Source organism: Natrix helvetica (genome assembly GCF_964273705.1).
Source record: "Natrix helvetica genome assembly, chromosome: 15".
Lineage (NCBI taxonomy): Eukaryota > Metazoa > Chordata > Lepidosauria > Squamata > Natricidae > Natrix > Natrix helvetica.
In genome coordinates this window covers 683,744-691,837 of record NC_138565.1, presented here as the reverse complement: position 1 = coordinate 691,837, position 8,094 = coordinate 683,744, and positions in this window count along the sequence as shown.

Below are 8,094 nucleotides of genomic sequence, written 5' to 3'. Positions count from 1 at the left end.
GGTGATCCAAAAGATCCCCTTCCAGTTTGACTCATTTGGGGATCCTCAGGGACTGGGGGAGCCTTCTCCCTGAGCCCTCTCAGCTCCCCCAGTGTGATTCACCCCCACCGCCCACTCAGGGACTGGAAGGCCTCCAGGGCGCCGTGGCATTTCCATCATAATGCGTGGGGGTCTGTTTTGACCACAGATGGAATCATGAAGGGGAACCCCTCCCATCAACTCACCTGTGCTCATGCATGCAGGTAGGCAGGTTACGAATGTGGAGGAGGACTGGTGATCCAAAAGATCCCCTTCCAGTTTGAGACTCATTTGGGGATCCTCAGGGACTGGGGGAGCCTTCACCCTGAGCGCTCTAGGCTCCCCCAGTGTGATTCACCCCCATCGCCCATTCAGGGACTGGAAGGCCTCCAGGGCGCCGTGGCATTTCCACCATCATGCGTGGGGATCTGTTTTGACCACAGATGGAATCAGGAAGGGGAACCCCTCCCATCAACTCACCTGTGCTCATGCATGCAGGTAGGCAGGCTACGAATGTGGAGGAGGACTGGTGATCCAAAAGATCCCCTTCCAGTTTGAGACTCATTTGGGGATCCTCAGGGACTGGGGGAGCCTTCTCCCTGAGCGCTCTCGGCTCCCCCAGTGTGATTCACCCCCACCGCCAACTCAGGGACTGGAAGGCCTCCAGGGCGCCGTGGCATTTCCACCATCATGCGTGTGGGTCTGTTTTGACCACAGATGGAATCAGGAAGGGGAACCCCTCCCATCAACTCACCTGTGCTCATGCATGCAGGTAGGCAGGTTACGAATGTGGAGGAGGACTGGTGATCCAAAAGATCCCCTTCCAGTTTGACTCATTTGGGGATCCTCAGGGACTGGGGGAGCCTTCTCCCTGAGCGCTCTAGGCTCCCCCAGTGTGATTCACCCCCATCGCCCATTCAGGGACTGGAAGGCCTCCAGGGCGCCGTGGCATTTCCACCATCATGCGTGGGGGTCTGTTTTGACCACAGATGGAATCAGGAAGGGGAACCCCTCCCATCAACTCACCTGTGCTCATGCATGCAGGTAGGCAGGCTACGAATGTGGAGGAGGACTGGTGATCCAAAAGATCCCCTTCCAGTTTGAGACTCATTTGGGGATCCTCAGGGACTGGGGGAGCCTTCTCCCTGAGCGCTCTAGGCTCCCCCAGTGTGATTCACCCCCATCGCCCACTCAGGGACTGGAAGGCCTCCAGGGCGCCGTGGCATTTCCATCATAATGCGTGGGTGTCTGTTTTGACCACAGATGGAATCAGGAAGGGGAACCCCTCCCATCAACTCACCTGTGCTCATGCATGCAGGTAGGCAGGCTACGAATGTGGAGGAGGACTGGTGATCCAAAAGATCCCCTTCCAGTTTGACTCATTTGGGGATCCTCAGGGACTGGGGGAGCCTTCTCCCTGAGCCCTCTCAGCTCCCCCAGTGTGATTCACCCCCACCGCCCACTCAGGGACTGGAAGGCCTCCAGGGCGCCGTGGCATTTCCATCATAATGCGTGGGGGTCTGTTTTGACCACAGATGGAATCATGAAGGGGAACCCCTCCCATCAACTCACCTGTGCTCATGCATGCAGGTAGGCAGGTTACGAATGTGGAGGAGGACTGGTGATCCAAAAGATCCCCTTCCAGTTTGAGACTCATTTGGGGATCCTCAGGGACTGGGGGAGCCTTCACCCTGAGCGCTCTAGGCTCCCCCAGTGTGATTCACCCCCATCGCCCATTCAGGGACTGGAAGGCCTCCAGGGCGCCGTGGCATTTCCACCATCATGCGTGGGGGTCTGTTTTGACCACAGATGGAATCAGGAAGGGGAACCCCTCCCATCAACTCACCTGTGCTCATGCATGCAGGTAGGCAGGCTACGAATGTGGAGGAGGACTGGTGATCCAAAAGATCCCCTTCCAGTTTGAGAATCATTTGGGGATCCTCAGGGACTGGGGGAGCCTTCTCTCTGAGCGCTCTCGGCTCCCCTAGTGTGATTCACCCCCACCGCCAACTCAGGGACTGGAAAGCCTCCTGCATCAGGAGGTGCCATGGCATTTTCACCATCATGCATGCATGGAGGTCTGCTTTGAGGGCAGATGGAATCAGGAGCAGTGCAGCCTTTCTCCTACGCTATGTTGGTATATGGGATGCTTTTGGGGCGCTCTCAAATTCTAAGAACTACAGCTATGGCTAACACTATACAATGAAATGCCTAATCACTACTTTTCTCGGACCATACTGACATTCTTCTTAGTTTTAATAACCATTGCCTGATCTAATCGCCAAGAAAATTAGGGAATCTTATATACATCATGGAACACACTTAGATTGAAAGAGAGTACTTGACCTTTTTTTCTGGTACCAGAAACCATCCCCACGAGTAAAACTACACCTTGCAAAAAAACAAGAAATTCTATCATCTATCAACAGACACAGACAGCATTAAAATGTATAGTATGTTGTAAAATTTCAGTGATTCTTCTACAGGTCAGTTTTGATTGACTGGTGAATTTGCAGTCTTGGCGAAGATCTTATTCATTCTTGCGTTCCATTCTTTCTTCTATTTCTATCAAAAACGCTGCAGGCTGACAATCGAATCTTCTGTCTTCTAAGATGGTACAGTACATGCCTTTGAGATTAAAAAAAATCAACGTTACTTCAGCTGCCACTGGAATTTTACTCCTAAGAATACACAATACATAGTGGTTACTTTACCTGGGCAAAACGAGCTATCAGTTAGTGGAGGGCCATTCCCCTCCCTCCATTATCCCCAAACATTGAAGAATACACGTCTCAGCTGTACTTACCTCACAGTGTGGAAGACGACATCAAAGCTGAGGGCTCACAGTCTTCGGCTGGGGACTTTTTCGTGTTCTTTTTCCTTCTTCTTTCGCTTTTGTTTCTTCCTCTGCCATGCCTATCAACGATTGTCTCTTTCAAAGAAAATTTGGCAGGTGCCATGCACGTGTTCCTCCTCTCAATCTCAGAAGTTCTAAAATCTTCTATAGTTCAATGGCCACACCTAGCTTTAAAAATGGCCATTGGAGTTTTCTTTCTGGTTCTAAGAACCGTCACCAGGGCTAAATTATGCCAGGCAAAAAGGTATAAAATCTATAATCGATCAGCGGCCACACCTAGCTTTAAAAATGGCCATTGGGGTTTTCTTTCTGGTTCCAAGAACCATTTGCCAGGGCTATATTTATGCCAGGCCAGAAAGATATGAAATATATTATCTACAGGTCAGTTTTAATTTACTGGGTGAAGTTGCATTCTTGGCGAAGGTCATATTCATTCTTGCGTTCCATTCTTCTATTTTTATCATCAACACTGCTGGCTGAAAACTCAGTCTTCTGTCTTCTAAGAGGGTGCAGCACACGCTTTTGAGATAAAAAAAAATCAACATTACTTAAGCTGCCACTGGACCTTTAGTCCTAAGAATACACAGTGGTTCCTATTCCCTCAGATGCAGGTGCTACTCTTACTTACCTAGGCAAAACAGACCATCAATTAGTGGAAGACCCCCTCCCTCCATTATCCCAAAACTTTGAAGGATAGAAGCCTCAGCTGAACTTACCTCACAGCGTAGAAGACTACGTTCCTTGGGCTGGAGACTTTTTCTTGGCTCTTGTTTCTTCTTCCTTGGCTTTCCTTTCTTCCTGAGTTGTGACCAGCAAGCGTTGTCTCTTCCAAGGAAATTTGGCAGCAAGAGTGCAATTGTTCCTCACCTCAGTCTAGAAAACTATAAGATCTTTTATAGATCAATGGCCACATCTAGCATAGGAAAAGGGCCAATGAGTTTTGGTTTCTAAAACCACCGCCAAGGCTAAATTAGGCCAGGCAAAAAAGGTGTAAAATCTATAATCGCTCAACAGAAATACCAAACATTAAAAATGCCCATTGAAGTTTTCTTTTTGGTCTAAGAACCATTGCCAGGGCTAAAATACGCCAGGCAAAAATGGTATAAAAACCATTATCAATTACTCCTAGTATTTAACATAAAAATGGGCATTGAAGTTTTCTTTCTGGTTCTAAGAACCATTGCCAGGGCTAAATTATGCGAGGCAAAAAAGGTATAAAAACTATTATCAATTACTTCCAATATTTAATATTAAAAAGGGGCGTTAAGGTTTTCAGTCTGGTTCTAAGAACCATTGCCAGGGCTAAATTTATGCCAGGCAAAAAAGGTATAAAATCTATTATCAATTACTTCCAATATTTAATATTAAAAAGGGGCGTTAAGGTTTTCAGTCTGGTTCTAAGAACCATTGCCAGGGCTAAATTATGCCAGCCAAAAAAGGTATAAAATCTATTATCAATTACTTCCAATATTTAATATTAAAAAGGGGCGTTAAGGTTTTCAGTCTGGTTCTAAGAACCATTACCAGGGCAAAATTGCGCCAGGCAAAAAAGGTATAAAAACTATTATCAATTACTTCTAATATTTAAAATAAAAAGGGGTGTTAGGTTTTTCTGTCTGGTTCTAAGTTCCATTGCCAGGGCTAAATTTATGCCAGGCAAAAAAGGTATAAAATCTATTATCAATTACTGCTAACATTTAACATTAAAAAGGGGCGTTAAGGTTTTCAGTCTGGTTCTAAGAACCATTGCCAGGGCTAAATTATGCCAGCCAAAAAAGGTATAAAATCTATTATCAATTACTTCCAATATTTAATATTAAAAAGGGGCGTTAAGGTTTTCAGTCTGGTTCTAAGAACCATTACCAGGGCAAAATTGCGCCAGGCAAAAAAGGTATAAAAACTATTATCAATTACTTCTAATATTTAAAATAAAAAGTGGTGTTAGGTTTTTCTGTCTGGTTCTAAGTTCCATTGCCAGGGCTAAATTTATGCCAGGGAAAAAAGGTATAAAATCTATTATCAATTACTGCTAACATTTAACATTAAAAATGGGCATTGAAGATTTCTTTCTGGTTCTAAGAACCATTGCCAGGGCAAAATTGCGCCAGGCAAAAAAGGTATAAAAACTATTATCAATTACTTCTAATATTTAAAATAAAAAGGGGTGTTAGGTTTTTCTGTCTGGTTCTAAGTTCCATTGCCAGGGCTAAATTTATGCCAGGCAAAAAAGGTATAAAATCTATTATCAATTACTGCTAACATTTAACATTAAAAAGGGGCGTTAAGGTTTTCAGTCTGGTTCTAAGAACCATTGCCAGGGCTAAATTATGCCAGCCAAAAAAGGTATAAAATCTATTATCAATTACTTCCAATATTTAATATTAAAAAGGGGCGTTAAGGTTTTCAGTCTGGTTCTAAGAACCATTACCAGGGCAAAATTGCGCCAGGCAAAAAAGGTATAAAAACTATTATCAATTACTTCTAATATTTAATATTAAAAAGGGGCGTTAAGGTTTTCAGTCTGGTTCTAAGAACCATTACCAGGGCAAAATTGCGCCAGGCAAAAAAGGTATAAAAACTATTATCAATTAATGCTAACATTTAACATTAAAAATGGGCATTGAAGATTTCTTTCTGGTTCTAAGAACCATTGCCAGGGCAAAATTGCGCCAGGCAAAAAAGGTATAAAAACTATTATCAATTAATGCTAACATTTAACATTAAAAAGGGGCGTTGAGGTTTTCTTTCTGGTTCTAAGAACCATTGCCAGGGTTAAATTTATGCCAGGCAAAAAAGGTATAAAATCTATTATCAATTACTGCTAACATTTAACATTAAAAAGGGGCGTTGAGGTTTTCTGTCTGGTTCTAAGAACCATTGCCAGGGTTAAATTTATGCCAGGCAAAAAAGGTATAAAATCTATTATCAATTACTGCTAACATTTAACATTAAAAATGGCTGTTGAGGTCTTCTGTCTGGTTCTAAGAACCATTGCCAGGACTACATTATGCCAGGCAAAAAAGGTATAAAATCTATTATCAATTACTTCCAATATTTAATATTAAAAAGGGGCGTTAAGGTTTTCAGTCTGGTTCTAAGAACCATTACCAGGGCAAAATTGCGCCAGGCAAAAAAGGTATAAAAACTATTATCAATTAGTGCTAACATTTAACATTAAAAATGGGCATTGAAGATTTCTTTCTGGTTCTAAGAACCATTGCCAGGGCAAAATTGCGCCAGGCAAAAAAGGTATAAAAACCATTATCAATTACTGCTAGTATTTAACATTAAAAATGGGCATTGAAGTTTTCTTTCTGGTTCTAAGAACCATTGCCAGGGTTAAATTTATGCCAGGCAAAAAAGGTATAAAATCTATTATCAATTACTGCTAACATTTAACATTAAAAAGGGGCGTTGAGGTTTTCTGTCTGGTTCTAAGAACCATTGCCAGGGTTAAATTTATGCCAGGCAAAAAAGGTATAAAATCTATTATCAATTACTGCTAACATTTAACATTAAAAATGGCTGTTGAGGTCTTCTGTCTGGTTCTAAGAACCATTGCCAGGACTACATTATGCCAGGCAAAAAAGGTATAAAATCTATTATCAATTACTTCCAATATTTAATATTAAAAAGGGGCGTTAAGGTTTTCAGTCTGGTTCTAAGAACCATTACCAGGGCAAAATTGCGCCAGGCAAAAAAGGTATAAAAACTATTATCAATTAGTGCTAACATTTAACATTAAAAATGGGCATTGAAGATTTCTTTCTGGTTCTAAGAACCATTGCCAGGGCAAAATTGCGCCAGGCAAAAAAGGTATAAAAACCATTATCAATTACTGCTAGTATTTAACATTAAAAATGGGCATTGAAGTTTTCTTTCTGGTTCTAAGAACCATTGCCAGGGTTAAATTTATGCCAGGCAAAAAAGGTATAAAATCTATTATCAATTACTGCTAACATTTAACATTAAAAAGGGGCGTTGAGGTTTTCTGTCTGGTTCTAAGAACCATTGCCAGGGTTAAATTTATGCCAGGCAAAAAAGGTATAAAATCTATTATCAATTACTGCTAACATTTAACATTAAAAATGGCTGTTGAGGTCTTCTGTCTGGTTCTAAGAACCATTGCCAGGACTACATTATGCCAGGCAAAAAAGGTATAAAATCTATTATCAATTACTTCCAATATTTAATATTAAAAAGGGGCGTTAAGGTTTTCAGCCTGGTTCTAAGAACCATTGCCAGGGCTACATTATGCTAGGCAAAAAAGGTATAAAATCTATTATCAATTACTTCTAACATTTAACATTAAAAATGGCCGTTGTGGTTTTTTTTTTTCTGGTTCTAAGAACCATTGCCAGGGCTAAATTATGCCAGGCAGAAATCTATAAATTATATAACCAATCACACCAGGTAGCATTCAGAATACCTGTTCCTCCATTCAGTCTGCAAAGCCAGAAAACTGTAAGACCTCTTATAGATCACACCTAGCATTAGAAAGGGCCATTGAGGTTTTATCACTATCATTCACATCAGACCAACAATCAGAACAACATAAATTGAGAGCAAGCTACACTCCCTACCAACAGTGACGATGGTCCCTAGTTTCGTAATGAAACGTCTACAAGAAAACCACCAAGCTCAGAGAGCATCAAGGATGCCTCATTTCAACCGCGAGCCACAAATATTCTCCTTTATTGGCATCTCTCCTATTAAACTCCATCACCGGGTTCACTTTGAGTTCTAAGAAGTCTGGCTGGCACTGGCATTATTTCCAAGGGTGGGAGAGAGGTGATGCAAAGGATTCCCTTCCAGTCCGAGTCTCACTGAGGGGGTCCTCAGGCACTGGAGGAGGCTTCCAGCTGAGCGCTGTTGTCTCTTCCAGTGTGATTCGCCCTCACTGCTCACTCAGGGACTGAAAGGGCGACCCCAGAGAGGACTTCCAGTATGAGTCTCCCACAGGGTCTGCTCAGGGGCTCAATGAGACAGGTAGCGGATTGACTCCCTGGCTCATCCAGTCTGGGCGTCACAGAGTGGAAGCTCAGGGACTGAAAGACCTCTATAAGTAGGAGCATCACCCCCATCTCCAGGCTGTGTTGGGATGTGGCATGCGCTCTGGTTCTAAGAACCACAGCCAAGAGCTAAAATTATGTTGGGTCAGACATATTTTTAAATACTTTTTACCTACGTTTGTCACAATTTATGATTGTACTTTTTAC